Source organism: Myodes glareolus, chromosome 2 (genome assembly GCF_982192425.1).
Source record: "Myodes glareolus chromosome 2, mMyoGla1.1, whole genome shotgun sequence".
NCBI lineage: Eukaryota > Metazoa > Chordata > Mammalia > Rodentia > Cricetidae > Myodes > Myodes glareolus.
This window is the reverse complement of record NC_142027.1, coordinates 52,053,551-52,069,373: the sequence shown is the minus strand read 5'-3', so window position 1 is coordinate 52,069,373 and position 15,823 is coordinate 52,053,551. Positions and strand designations below refer to the sequence as shown.

The window sequence follows — 15,823 nt, the reverse complement described above, 5'->3', positions numbered from 1 at the left end:
CTACAGGCTGCAGAACTAGCAGACAAACTATTCAGCAATTCTCTCCAACATTTTCAGTGTCTAACTTTTGCCCTATCCTGTACAACACATTTGTTCTTCCTGGAGTTAATCAGCCTAAAACCAGTTATGATAACTAAGTGAGTTTCTCTTTTAGGCCACAAGACATGTACCCTGGCAGATGATGTGGTAACAATGGTCCCACCAGTCTGAGTCATAAAGAATGGCAAGCCTTTTCCAGCCTATTAAAAAACACTCTCCAGTGCAGAGTTTACAATAGTGGTTCAGAAAAGGCATTGATTCTGCTAGGCCTGGTGAGCCAAGCCCAAGAAATTTAAACTTACTTGTCTTATTTACTGCTGTTTCCCAATGTCTAGTGCAGGACTCAGAAGTTAAGTATCATTCAGTAATACTAGATACATGAATAATAAATCAACCTAAAAGAAGAACAACGTTAAAAAAGTGGAAGCTAAAGTCAATACAATAAAAGGATTTGGATTCTTCTTTAAGAAATAAAAACAAAAGAATTGAAATGAATTTAATAAACTTTGAATTTAAAACTTTGCAAGGACTTAAAACTAGAATGTATCTTACTCACTTTTCTGGCACTATAATGAGATACTATAGCCAAGGCAACTTATAGGAAGAAAGGTTTATTAGGGTTTACAGTCTGAGAGTGTGAATCCATCACCTCATGGTGAGAAACGTGGTAGCAGGCTGGCAGATATGGTGCTGGCATGGTAGCTCAGAGCTCATATCTTGAGACACAACCACCAGACAGGGTTGAGGGACAACTGAGAATGGTTCATACATCTGAAGTCTCAAAGCCTTCACTCTCTCCAACAAGTCCACACTTCCTATTCCTTCCCTAAGAGGTCTATCAACTGGGGACCAAGCATTCAAATATATGTGCCTATGGAGGCCATTCTCATTTAAACCACCACAAAATGTACAAGTTAGTGGTATGGTGTGAGAAGTACTTCTGTATATGTGTTGCTTTTATTGGTTAATGAATAAAGAAGCTGCTTTTGGCCAATGGTTTAACAGAATATAGCCAGGGTGGAAGATATATTTTATATATATGGAGAGAAAGAGAGAGAGAGAAAGAGAAAGAGAGAGAGAGAGAGAGAGAGTAAGCGGAGTCATGGAGAAGCCAAGTAGTCCCTCCAAAGACAGACGCTGGACAAAACCTTGACGGTAAGCCATAGCCACTTGGCAATGCACAGATCAACATAAATGGGTTAAATGAAGATGTAAGAGTTAGCCAATAAGAAGTTAGAGCTAATAGGCCAAGCAGAGATTTAAATAATATAGTTTCTGTGTAATTATTTCGTGGTCTTGGCAACTGGAAAAGAACAAACATCCTCTACCTACAGTATTAGACAGTATTAATGGTCATTATCTTGTTGCTGTGTTGTTCTCTTACACTAACAACAGTAATACTGGGGATAGCTTGGGATTTTGCAGATAGATGTGGTTAAATGTATCCACTGAGCATCTAGGCTTAAAAATAAAAATATTTGAGTTATGCAGGCCATTCACTAGATCAAAAATTTCTCAAAAGCAGGAGTACCTCCACACCTTATCGAACACTTGGTACGTATGTTCTGCCCATAATCCTTTGCTCTGGTATTCAGTTTTTGCCTTGGCTAATAGCCTTATTCTGCCTACAATTCCATGGGCTGGATCATCATGATGGTTTCATGTGTTTTAGTAAAACCTGGGGTCAGCTGCTCTCCATAGGTGGCAATGACATGTTAAAAATACACACACACACACACACACACACACACACACACACACACACACACACACACACACTTGATCTGTTGGGAGGGACCTGACAGTAGAACCAGGACTTATTTTGTGTGCATGAACTGGCCTTTTGGAGCTCATTCCCTATAATGGGATGCTGGTCCTTCCTCAATTTGATATACTAGACTTTGTTGACTCCCCAATGGAGGCCTTACCCCCTCTGAGAAGTGGTTGGGTGTGTGACGTGGCGAGGTGAGGGGCGGGAGAAGGGGATAGAGGGAGAACTGAGACTAGTATGTAAAATGAAAAAAATATTTTACATTAAAAAATGAATCCACACATGGACTCCAGGAAAGAAGTTCCTTATTCCATGAAATAAAATCTTGACGCACAGTATCACACATGGACACTTTGCTGGTCCCTGTCTCTCCTCCGTCCTCTTTTCTCAGAAGCCTTTTATCTTTCTAGACTTTTGATTCGCATGAAAAAATTTTTGCTGTCTTAAAGCAATTCTCTGGCAGTGATTCATCTGTATTTCACAATTATATACTGTTAAAAAGCAATATGTACAAGCTTACCAGTGAATTCTTCAGCTGCCCTTTCTGTCACCAACAGAAACAGCAAAGTCTTTTCTGTCACCAGCATGCAGCTGATGGAAGCAAGGCTTGACATGGCTGCTGTGCTGCCTGGGTTTTTCTGTCCATATTGCTTCAAAGAGCACAGGTCCTCCTGACCTACTACCAGCATCATGGAAGATTCCTGCCATGTTGTTAAAGTGGAATGTCCCCTACAGGCTCTTGTGTTTGCACGTTTGATTCCCATACATGGTTCCCAGATGGTAGTGCTGTTGAAAATTGTGTGACCTTTGGGAGGGGCTGCCTAACTCAAGGAAGGGGATCACTGTAGGCAGGACATGAGGTCATTGCCTGGTACTGCTTCTGCAATTCTGCTTCAAGATCTCTGCCTCCTAATTTTCCAAGGCGTAACAAGTCGACTCCTGTCCCCATGGAGCTACTCTACTGTACCTTCCTGAACATGATGAGTTTATATCCCCTCAAACTGTGAACAAAAATGCATTCATTCTTCTTTAAATTGTTTCTTTCAGACATTATGTCACAGTAATGTATGACTAATACAATTATTAGCAATTTATTTTATGTGTATGAGTGTTTGCTCAGATGTACGTATGTGTATCAAAGGCATGCCTGGGTGCCATTGGAGGACAGAAGAGGGGTTTGGATCCCCTGGAAATGGAATTAAAGAGACTGTGAGCTCTTGTGTGGCTTCTTGGAATTGGACTCAAGTCATCTACATGGCAAGAAGTCATGTCGAGTCATGTCTCCAGTCCCAACTGTCCCAATTCTTAATAAGAAATTCTAAAAGGGAGAGAGGGTGTCTTAGTCATTTCCAGGCTGGAGAGAGAGCTCAGGAGTTAACAGCTACTTGTTGTTCTTACAAAAGCACTCAGTTGGTTTCTAATATCCGTGTAGTAGCTCAGAGACTTCCTGAACTCCAGTTCCAGGGGATCTAATGCTTTTTCTTGGCCACCATGGATATAAAGTATGTCTGTGGTATACATGTAGGTGAAGCATTCATATTTATAAAATAAAAAGAAACTTTGAAGACAATTTAAAAGAGATTAGATATTCTTTAAGCAGACACCCAATTGAACTGGAAGACAATTATGGTTTAGATTTAAGCAAGGATCACTTTAGATCTTCAGGGATGGGTAGCCTTCTAAAAATTCATGAGTCTTACCTATGGGGCAGCTCTGCTGGCCTATATCAGGACCTGTTATGGTTAGTGGAAATAATAAGAATAAGATGGAAGATGTAGTGTGGCAGAGTCACCTGGAAAGCCAGTGGAGCATGAGAAGTAGAGATAGAAATCCAGGCGTGAAGTTGGCAGGATGGTCTTTACCACAGACATTGTCTTCATATAGAATTACCTCTTTTGAAGAAGAAAAAAATACTGTGCAGTGTTCACCAGATCAGATTTTAAGTTGAAGAATTATGTACTTACACATAAAGTGAGTGTGAAGTCAATTGGTTGAAATCATTCATTTTATGTCTCTTTTGCATTAGCATGCCTACTTTTGAAACTGTCAATGATTTTCTTAAAGTTTAAAGAAAGTACACATGCATGAAAGTTAATCAATCTATAAATAGTTATATAAGCAACTTATTTTTTTCCTGAATGATTTCATTTTTATTAATAGTTTTGATTTAATAAGTTTTCATTAACCGTCTAGAACAAGGTAACTATGCAAACCCTTTTCTTCCTACTGGGTTGCCTCATCCAGCTGTAATATGAGGATTTTGTACAAGGAACAGAACAAAGTCTAAGATCTGGACACTGACTGTTTCACATAAAGTTACATATATTGTTGCCTCTTTGGAGGAAGCTTAATCCTGACCACTTCTCTTCTTGCTTTGTCCAGAACACTCACTTTCCTCCTACAAACTGTTTTCTGTTGTCTGTGGGTCTTCACTAGAACATCAACACTTATGCTGTTAAAACTGTTGGCAGAAACATTACGCAGAGCTCAGGAGAGGGGGAGAAAAAGTTTTAGGACTCAGAGGGGCTGGGACACTATGAGAACACTGACCACAGAACCAACTAAACAGGACTCATAGAGGCTCACAGAGATTAAAACAACAATCCTGGAGCCTGTATGAGTCTGACCTAGGCCCTCTGCATATATGTAATGGTTGTGTAACTTGGTGCAGTGGGAGTGAGGATGTGTCTCTGATTCTTTTGCCCACACTTCTTTCTTTTCTTCTTACTGGGTTTCCTCATCCAGCTTTAATATGAGGGTTTGTGTCTAGTCTTATTGCATTTTTTTTATCCCATGTAGAACTGATATACCTGGGAGGTCTGCTCTTTTCTGAAGGGAAAGAAATGGAAGGGAGGAGGGGTAGATTTAGGAAAGAGGGGAGATGTGGGGGAAGGACTGGGTGAGTGGAGGGAGGGGAAAATTCAGTCAGAATGTGATGTATGAGGAAAGAGTAAATATAATAAAAAACTGTTGACAGTTTTGCTTGTTCACTTATCTCAACTTTCTAGAACAATGCCTGGTAGGTGAAATTTACAGCATATGCATTCCCAAAACTATAGACACACAATCAATGCTGAATAGACTCACAATCAATGCTGAGTAGACACATAGTTGGAATGACTCTTTCTCTTGCTTTTATCTGGAATATAGACATAGTGTTGAGCCAGATCCACTGCCATAGGAAATGGCCAGAAGAATTTCAGGATCTCAAGTCTTTGCTTCAAGGACAGCACTCAAGTTTGGATTTTTAATACCCCTCCAAGGAACAAGTGTCAAAAGCTAGGCCGATGGCTCATGGCATCATTGGAAGGCATTAGAATCTTGAATAAGGACTCTAGCACAAAGCAATTAGGTCTTGGGGGACGTGCCTGAAAGGAGGCAGTGAAATATCAGCTACTCCCTCTTTACTTTCCAGTCAGCATAGATGACACGCAAGAGAAAACTGGACAATGCATGTGATGACGGTGCACCACCAGCAGAAGGGAAACTTGACACATTTATTTTATAGAGGAGAAGGCAGGTTTATTGTATGCAGCTGAACAAGGAAACACGTCTAGCTAATGGCAGGACAAAGTGTTTATAGGGGAACCTGGGTGGCTAGAGACATCCAGGAAGAGGAAACTGCGGTTGATACTTTCCAGACTCTGTCAACATCCACACAAGCCAGGGAAAGGCTATGCATTCTCATGAGTCTGCTGCACTGGGGTTCTTGGCACTGGCATTCTCATGTGAAGAACACACATCCACTCTGGACTTCATCCACTGCCCGCACTCACCACAGGTTCAAAAGCCATGGACTGACCAACCATGGCTAAAAACTCAGATACTGTGATTTTTCTCAGGTATTTTGTTACAGTAACTGAGAGCTAACTTATACAGACACAAAAACATCAGTAAGTTGTCAACCTTATTAAGTAGGAAAAATTTCTTTATGTAATCCAAGGGTCTGGTCATTTATCTGTTCATTCCCCAATTTTAAGTTGAACCCTTGCCTGCAAATGTTGTTTCCAAATTCTATGGGCAAATGGCTTTAGCTAGATGTAATCATCAGAGAAAGTAAGGAAAGGGGAATTCAAAGGATTATCACCAATTTTCTTTTCTTTTCCTTCAGATTGTATCTCCAGCATTGGCATTGTCTTCTTTGTGATCCCAGCTAGCACCCACAGGCCTTCTTCCATAAGTCCCAGCACCCATCTTATTAAAACTGTACATCTATAATACATAGGTATAGTGAGGCAAATACAAACCCCTCTTGGACTGTTATTTGATTCTTGGAGTGATATTAAGTCAGATTTAACCATAGTTTAAAATCATACCATGAAAGTCTCATGTTTTGTCCCTTTACCCAGGTTAGCAAGGAAAATATTTTATCTCCTTCCTGACTGACATTCCATCTACGCACATCTGATTCTTGAGAAGGTAGGAATGGTAAAAAAATTATTTCAGAATTAAAGATGGGTCTAATCAACTTTAAAGTGCACTCAGCAAAGAGACCCACACACCCCCCTAGTTCCCTTGTGAATACATTCGTGTTATGTGAAAATACTTTGCAGACATTTTCAGTCTCATATCTATTGTGGTTAAGCCAAGGAAAGGATTGCAGTTTTATCAGAAGTTTATTTTGTAAGACTGACACACAGCTTTGCCAGATACAGTATCCATCTCTCTACACTGCGCTGAAGCCAAAGATCCCCTTAAATAAAGTTCAAGTCCTCAGCTATGCAGAAATATAAACAGTCTTCTCAGTGTCATTCAGAATTATCTTTAGGGAAAAAGGAATATTCTAATATTAAACAGCCCTGACCTCTGTATGAGGAAGTTTGAACATGATAGAAGAAATTCTGAAATTTCTTCATTAGAAGATAAAACACTGTATTTTCACACAATACACATGCACATGTATTTTATGATTATTTACCAATATCCTCTCTGTGGACATATGTGGAGTCTATTTATATTTAAATAAAGTACAAAGAATGTTTCCATTCTAATGAGACTACATTTTGTAACATGAAAGATCTGTCAGGTTTATTCAGTTCTACCAGGGCAGTGAGCTCTTCCCCAACTGAGGATATGGTATTTGTGGTTTTCTCTAAAGGCTAAAGCTAACCAATGACAGGGCCACATATCCAATGGAAACTTCCACAGATCAAAGCTGTGCTGCTAGCTTTGTCCTCAGGAGACCAGACTAGTAGAAGGGATGACCCATTCCCACATAGTTATCCCAGATCCCCAAGCCAAACAAAATTATTCCTATTTCCATGTAGAATTGTGATCTTAAAGAAAGCATACTGTGTGTAATTGGAACTCTACATTCTTTTTCCGCCGGCACCTTTAGAAATCCAAATCGTATCCCTCCAGGGCAGCCCCTACAGTGCAATGGTGGATAATTTTGAAGGAGATGCCACCAAGAGAAGAAGTTGTAAAAATTGCCTTTTCTGAAAGAACAATTGAAAGCCTCCTTCTGGAAGGAGTGTCTGTCTACTCTCAGGCTAGTTGTGCAAACAGCATGATCGATCATCTCCACACTTGTTTTTGGCTTTTCACTTACTAAGATGTAGCCTCATTGTGTGCTCAATTATACTGTGACTCAGGTTGTCACAGAATATAAGAAACTCTGAAGTTTCTGTTCCCCCTTAAAGAAAGACCATCTTCTCTGAAGCATTTGACCCCTAAAAATTTTAACATCCTGGTATATAGAATCAGCAAGTAACCCTGATATTGTCTTCACTCAAAAGCAAAATCCAATATGCTTGGTATATAATATGTGCTTTTTGACAATACCCTCATGCAACACAGTAAACAATACAATGAACGCACATAGTGGAAAAAGTGATAACAGTATTAAAGAACATACCCTTTTCATTGTGGCATAGTCTAGAATTATTGCCTTCACTCAAAAGCAGAATCCTCTGTGAGTTTGAGGCCAAGCTGGTTCTACAAGAGCCAGTTCCAGGACAGACTCCAAAGTCACAGAGAAACCCTGCCTCAAAAAAATAAAAAATAAAAAAATAAAAAAAGCAGAATTCCCCCCAAATATTTTAACTGTTATAATTCCCCTTTTGAAGGTTTCATAATACACAGGTCTTTTTTTATGTATATGGATGTTTTGTCTATATAGATTTCTGCACACTATGTGTGTGCTGTGCCCACAGAGGCCAGAAGAGGGCATTGGATCCCTTAGATCTGTAATTATGGATGCTTCTTAGCCAACACATGAATGTTGGAATTTGAATCTGGGTCTTGATCAGCTAATGCTGATTATCACAGAGAACCTGGCATCAGAATAAAAAGCCCCCTGTACAGACATTGCTATAAAACTCTCAGCATCTCCCATCTATTCTCATAAGGGTTCACTACCTTTCCTTAGATTTGTTTGCTTTTCCATAAGTTCCCTTTCTCTCTATCCCTGCCCCTATAAAGATGGAATATTATCTCCAAACCCCAAAAATCTTCTCCAGTCATCTTTTTTTTTTCTGCAAATTTCCTCTTGTATTTTTGCTAGTTTATTTTTCAGGCCCACAAATGCTAAAGCTAAATAGGTAGAGGGTAAGTTTTCTTTTTGGACAAGCCTCTACTAAGGTGAGAGGGGAATTCATCTCTGGTCATTACTAGTGTTGACATTAAAACAGAGCTCTCGCTCCAAAGGAATAAGGGATCATTTAGTCTGAGCCAACTATGAATGACCGAAGGTCTGAAACTTTCCAGTTTTCCCCGAATAACACGCTCCATGGTTGAAGTAGGCATATGAACTTTTACTTGCTAACACATTGGTGGGACACTAAGTAAGTGGGCTACAGAAAATTGGGTGTCTCTCTTCTATAGGTTCCAGATGCTGTAGCAGTCTTAGCCTTTGGGTTGGTGGAGACAAGAAGTCTGCTAAGCTTAGCAATACGTCCCAGGAGCGTTGCCTAATTGTCACAGAAATGTGAGGTCCGGTGCTGAGGTTGGAAGTAAACGGCTAGTGGAGATAGCCTGTGAAAATGTTGGCGTCAGTCTGCATCCTGTCTCTCTACAGTCACAACACTGTGCTTAGTCAAGGTCAGTCTTCAGGATCTCCAATGCAGATGTGGCTTCTTCGAGGTCTTTAGATCCACCTATGGATTGGGAGGGAAGAGGATGTGCCTCAGTCTCCAGCTAGAATTCAACAGTTTATTTCTGGAAACATAGGAAAGTCAAACATTGGTTCTGAGATAAGCTTTGCACAGTTAACATTGTTGAGGTATCCCTGTGGTGTGTGTAAACAGAGAAGTCACAGCTGAGGTAGAAGCCTGGGTAAGGGTTCAGACTCCTTAGACACAGCTTCCTGTTCCTCTTTATGTTGCAGGGAATGAGCACATCTGTCTCCCATCTAAGAAGCCGCCCTTCTTAAAGAATGTTCACTTCTTCCCCACCTGCCTCATATGTAAGGAACCCACAAGGACCTCAGTCTGCCCAGACACAAAAGTCAGAAAGAGCCATTGCCGCTGGTAATGTTTACTCTGTATTCACAGCTCACTCTTCCATCCAAGCAAATCCTTCCCGTGGGAGAAAGGAAGACATACGGCACAAAAAAATCTGTCAAGGTGTCTCAGCAAAACACCCAGATGTGTGTTTAACAGGGTCCTTTAAGTATGGCAATGATCTATTAAAGTGCTGGTGTTTCAACTCGAAACAGTAAGATCTTTTAATCACCCCTGCCCCTGCCCTCTCGGGTCTCACACACTTCTACAGAGACAATAGTGTGAAGCACCGTGAGCTTGAAATATTGGGTTTGTGACTGTTCTTAGAGACCCTGTTCTCATCATTTCCCTTCTTGTAGAAGGGAGAATACTCAAGAGCTGATCTTCTCACCATGAAGACAGCATCCTGCATGGCAACTTTGGGATCTCATATTGCCCCCTAAAGTTGGGTAAGGCCACCTTCCCTAATGAGCTGTCCCATGTCCCCACTCATCCCTGCCCACCTGGTGGAAGATGTAACTAGCCTGCCAGGACTCTGGTCTCAAAGCTTTTCCAAGAAGTAAACATCTGGGGGGACCTTTTCCTGCCCCACCCCTCATCTTCCAGAATGTCAGCAATAATTTGGGTTAACAAACCAAAGACAAGCCCTGGTTTACCTGGCTCCTGCCAGAAGCCGCAGTGGCCTTTGCAAAAGCAGCAAAATTAGCAGCCAGGGAAAGGAGGGAAGGAGCCCTGGCACTGGGTGGAACTCACATTCATCTCCTGCTGCTTGTTTATCCTCAGCCCAGAGAAGGGAAAATGAGGTCACCAAGTAGTGCTGCTTCCCTTGTCACTGGGCACAGGTTACCTGTGACATGACTTCCGTTACTGGACACATTCATCTACTGTGAAACCTAAACTCTGGCCTGTGGAAGGATTATGGGGGAGTGTGTATCTGTGTGTGTGTGTGTGTGTGTGTGTGTGTGTGTGTGTGTGTGTGTGTGTTTGCCACCACGCTCTGTTTATTCATGCAGTCTTGTGCTTGCTAGGAAAGCACTCTACCAGCTGAGCGATTTCCCTAGGTTCAGGTTCTATTTTTTTTTTTCAGTAGAGCATTGTTGTTGTTTAACTTCACGTTGGTCCAGTCGGCAGCAGTCCTTACTTTCTAGTCTCTGAATACTGTTCACAGACTGCTCTGATATTTAAACTGGGGATCAGAGGGACGAGGTATCTCTGTCAGGTTTCGCAAATGGTTAAGTTGTGTATTTCATTATTCCAAACTCAGATTGCTGGTTTTCTGGGCTAATTTGCAAACCTTTCACATGTCTACCTCACCAAGACCTTTATAGATTTATCTGTTAGTGGTAGATAGAAGAGGATCATTAAAACACCCTAGCACAACCAGTGGTAGTGGCTTCAATCCCAGCACTCGGGAGGAAGAGGCAGACGGATCTTTGTGAACTCGAGACCAGCCTCGTCTATAGAGTGAGTTACAAGTCAAGGCTACACAAAGAAACCCTGTCTCAAAAGCCAAAAAAAAAATTAAAATAAATTACCAACAAAAACAAAATAACAACAACAGCAACAAAACTCCTAATATGAAGAAGATCTGAGTTCTTGTCTGGAAAACTAGGTATATACTTGGGAAATTCTGGAAACTGGCATCCCCAGGAGACTCTAGTAGTTCATAGATGAAAGTAAAATCTAAACTAGTCTCTATTATTTTATAAAAGGTTGCTTCCTGTTTATAAAGTACTATAGATCAGTTCCATGTCTGCACTACTGTACATATTGGATGTGTTTCTCTCTCTCTCTCTCTCTCTCTCTCTCTCTCTCTCTCTCTCTCTCTCTCTCTCTGTGTGTGTGTGTGTGTGTGTGTGTGTGTGTGTGTGTGTGTTAGAGGTGTCTCTGGCATAGACAAGCTTTAACAGAAAGCAGGATAGTTAAGAATAAGCACACTGTATACAAAAGAAAAACTAGAGTGTTTTGTAGCTTTGACAAACATTGTGGCCAAACAAAATGTTCTGCCAGGGGCAACCAGGGTTAGCTCTCTGTCTTCTCAGTACAAACAGGCTATATTTTTCAGTTCTAGGTCTTCACCGCCCAGTCTAAGTCACCGTGTTATGTAGTTCGGCAGCCTGGTCAAACCAACAGTTTTGTTTGGAGTCTGAGGAAGGAAGAGCAAATTTCAGAATCTTTCCAGAGAAATCTTTAGTCCTCCCCCTGGAGTTTCTATTCATAGAGGATGGAGGCATATTTTCTTTGAAAATTAAACGGCAACATGTTAAAGCATTCTTCAGTCGAGTGAGGAATTCATTAGATCACACTATTAACAAAGAACTACCGTTAACTGAAAGTGAAGGCACTGTTCACACACAATCTCTTTAAACCTCCAGTGAAGGTCATAACAAAGCTAAGAACTGTTGCATTTCTGACACAAAAACCAGAGATCAGAAACCAAACCAATTTGTTCAAAACTACCTTCTGTACAGTGATGGAACTTTTCTCTTCCCCATTGTCTTGACCACTCTTTTAGAAGCAGTAGAAATCAGACATAGTTATCCAGATGGAATCAATGGTAGTTGGCACTAGACAGCCAAGAAATAAACGGTGAGTGGCTAAGTCAGACAACAGCTGTAGTCTGTCTTTATCCCAGATGCCCAGCCTATGCTTCGCTCGCCCATCAGTAGGAAGCCCACTAACTGAATACCACCTTCTCCAGAAGGAGGAGGAGCACAATTCCAAAAACACAAAACGAGGTGGGGGGAGAGTTTTGGGTTTGAATTCTATCTTAACCTTGACTTCTTTGTTTATTGGACAAAACTGACAAGACAACAAGACAATCCTTCCAGGGGAAGACAAATCCTTCTGCTTTCTTCACGTGAGCTACCTGATATGCAGGAAGCTCTTACACACAGAAGACGAGGATTTCTGTACATCACCAGGCTAAAAATGTCTGTTCTGATGCACTTTCTTGCTTTCTATTTCTAAGTTATCTGCCACTTTTACATTTGCCCTGCTAGTAAATATTTTCATTCAGTTTGTTTTCCTGCAACATATGACAATACATACCCTTATGCAATGCCTAGTTTTTTGTTGTTGTTGTTCTTTCTGGTTCTTTCTGAATTTAAAAATCAAAGTAAAAGAGTGTATTCTATTTAGCAATGATTTTTTTCTTCCTTAGAAGCATGAGTTGTAGTGAGGAGACCATTACCTCAGCATGCGCAGACATTATTAAATTACTCAGGTCAGTAAAAGCAGTGCAGAAAAGGCTGGGGGTGGGCTGAGAAGACGTAAAAGAATGGACCTCTTGTTGGCTCACATACTACATTATTTAGAAACAGTTTATTTTGCTAATGTGACCAGATGGTTCCCAACCATATATAAAAACACCCGAAATCATAGTGATTTGCTTGACAAATGTCCCAAGACCAGTTAACCCAGACTGAAAGGTGTGTGTCTATCTGAGGGCGAACTTCATTCAAGGGCATCATTGTCTGCTGAAATCAAGCAGCCCCTGGTGTTGGTAAAATTCCAACCTTAAGAGGAAAGGCAGTTGGTCGAGCTGGAAGTTAATAGGTTTGAATTTTTACTCTAGTACTTCCTGGAGAGGTGAAAGGAGCAGAGCCCTTCAGCCCTTCATTTGACCAGAAGGCGTCATCACTCAGAGTTCTGAGAGGATCTAAGAAAATAGGAAAGAATATGGAACAGAACCAGATGTTTGGTAAAGTAAATATTAGGCAACATCTCCGTTGACTCAGTACATGAACTTGTGCATGCCTTGAAACTTCAGACCTTCATTTCAAGAGGACAGATCATAAGAGAATAAAAGGAGGTACTAGCCTTGATGTCAAGAGACATCTTAGACAAATTTCACAACTCGTTTCTTTTAAATTTTCATGTATATATTTATTCTCTCTGTGTTTATTTATTTATTCAGAGAGAGACAGGGGCTGGCAGAGAGTGTATGTACACACCTTCTCCCCTTCCACCAGGTCAGCCCAAGGATAGAACTCAGGTCCCCTCGCTTGGTAGCAATCACCTTTACTCACTGAGCCATCTCGCTGACCTTGATTTTTATTTTCTTGATATGCAGAATATCTTCCCCTTTCTACTTTTAGGTGGCACTATGTGTCATCAACTTTCATATTCTGTTCCTTTTTTATCTGTTGTTAAAAATAGAGCCATTATTAAGCTGGTGTTTGTGTTTTCCCCAGTTGTTAACTCCTGGAGGGAAGGATAGACTTCGAAGCATATTCCAGGGAAAGAACTACAGCCAGGCTCTGCAACTCTAGTCTGCTCTGTGCAGGGACAAACAGCAGCTCCCCAGCAGAGTGACAGTCGTGGTGAAGGTGGTTAACTGGTCCCGGAAAAGTGTCACAACCTTCTCAGACCGTGTGCTTTTTAAGCTTATTGAAATAAAAGACCGATGCCCCTGTTTAACTCCGAGAACTACCTTCACGTGAACAGAGTGTGAGTCATAATTTCTGAACACTTGAGACATCAAAGAATGTCAAGGCCTATTGCTTCCATTGGTACATAAATTAAAAAGACAAGGCTCAGGAAAGCTGGAGTTCTTTGGGGCTTCAAATCAATCTCTTGGGTGATATTCCAGCACATGGGATAGACAATAAACATAGAGCTTACACAGCGTAGTCCATAAGAAAATGTCTCAGATTTCAACTTCATTGAAGAGTAAATGCTTAGGTAATTCTCCTTATGATCTTCAATTACTAAAAGATAAAAAAGAAACAATTATGTCTAAGTAAAACATCACACACTCTTTTCAAATTTTTGCTATTTGTGTGTGTGTGAGAGAGAGAGAGAGAAAGAGAGAGAGACAGAGACAGAGACAGAGAGGTCTCTGTCTAAGGGTGAATAAGGTACATGTGTGCTATAGTGCTTGTGTAGAGGTCAGACAAATATCAGGAATCCGTTCTCTCCTTCTACCTGAGATAAGACCTCCCTCACTTCCACCATATTGTGTACTCCAGGTTGGGTGATCCATGAACCTTTGTGCAATTCTCGTGTCTTTTTTCCATCTTCCTAGGCGTGCTGGAATTTCAGGTGTGCACCACCACAGACAACCTTTTACATGGATGCTGGGAATCAAAGTTGGATCATCATGCTTGTATAGGAACTTTACTCACAGAACCATCTTGCTGGTCCCATGAATACATTCTTATTAAAAATTTTTAATGCTACAGATAAAGCTTAAGTCCTCTTCATCCTCTTGCCTGGAAGGAAAATATGAACCCAAAAATAATGGGTTTTAGATTTGAATTTTATAGCTGGGAATGGTGATACACCACTATAATCTCCACCCAAGGGAGACAGATAGAATTTAAGGCTAGCTTCTCAAAGGTGATTACTCTTATCAGTTAATTGTGAATCTTCCAGAATGTTATCTTCCAATACACATAATATGAGCTATACTAATTTTATTCAGGTTCCACAAAAGCCTAGAACTTCAGAGACGAAGCAACTTAGGTAAGAATTATCTAGTCTAAACTGCACATTGCAGACTAAGGAGTGTCCCTGAAGCATAGTTTTAGAACAGCCTTCGGAATTCGGTTGAGCTATCTGGGTTTCATAAACAAATTATAGTGTTTTCCCCTGATAATCTACTAACAGGAAAAGAATGTTGAATTACTTTCAAATCATTGTAAAAGCTTCATTTTTTTATTCACAAAATAAAAGACAATAAATGATAAAAATTTAAGACTATGTATATTAGACTGAGAGATCTTCTTCATAGTTATACTATGCTATGAGACAACATAAAGGGAATTAAAATATCCTGAGGTAAATAATATATTATTAATACTTACTGTTCACCTTCTGAGTATACAAGTATTTCATGGAAGGTCATGTATGGTTTGGGTCTAAATTCACGTTTAAAAGCCCATAGCCTAAATGCTTAGGTCCAAGTCTGTGGTACCATTGAGAGGTGATGAAACATTTAAAAGGTAGATTCAGGATGGGTACCTGAAGAAGAAATGGGGAGTTTTATGTTCGTTTAATACCCACCTCCCTTCCTAGCTGACATAAATACACAGTCTTTTTTCACCACAAGGTCCCATTATCATGATGTATGATATGGTCACAAGCCCAAATCAACAGGACCAGTGACTGTGGAACCCTCTGATACTGGGATCCCAAAAACTACTGCTCTATAAAGTCGGTCTTCTTAAAGATTTTGTCACTGCTACAGAAAATTAAAAAACACAGATGGCATTGCATTGCTAAGCATGGAAAAACAACCAGGTTTGCATTGAGCCATGACGACTATCAAAAGCCCTTCTCTCTTTTGACAGGCATTGTTTTGCAACCTGGTTTTCCACACTTAGAGCTAAGCATCACTTGAACACTGGATTCCAATAGTCATTTTGTTTTGCCCACCAGCACTTTTCTTAGCCACCACAAAGGACTGAATGATTTAACTGTGTCATAAACTTCAACAAACAAGATTTTTCACTACTCCTGGAAAGACGGGGCTTGTAGTCAACCTGGGCTTTGATGTCATCAGAATTTTGAGCCAAAAGCAGAAAGGGGGTGGGGTGGGGGGGACTGTACATTCTAACAAGACTTA

At 40.6% G+C, this 15,823-nt stretch overlaps 1 long non-coding RNA gene across 3 annotated transcripts in view; it reads left to right on the top strand.

Moving 5' to 3' along the window:
• Positions 1 to 9,458, top strand: part of LOC125392819 (uncharacterized) — a 60,128-nt gene extending 50,670 nt beyond the window's left edge. For 2 of the 3 annotated variants that reach the window (XR_015735138.1, XR_015735140.1), the window contains exons 9-11: positions 6,160 to 6,229; positions 8,636 to 8,851; positions 9,138 to 9,458. This is a non-coding gene — a long non-coding RNA (uncharacterized LOC125392819). The remainder of the gene's footprint in view (positions 1 to 6,159; positions 6,230 to 8,635; positions 8,852 to 9,137) is intronic. The other variant, XR_015735139.1, reaches the window with a different exon arrangement.
• The last annotated feature ends 6,365 nt before the right edge of the window (positions 9,459 to 15,823 follow it).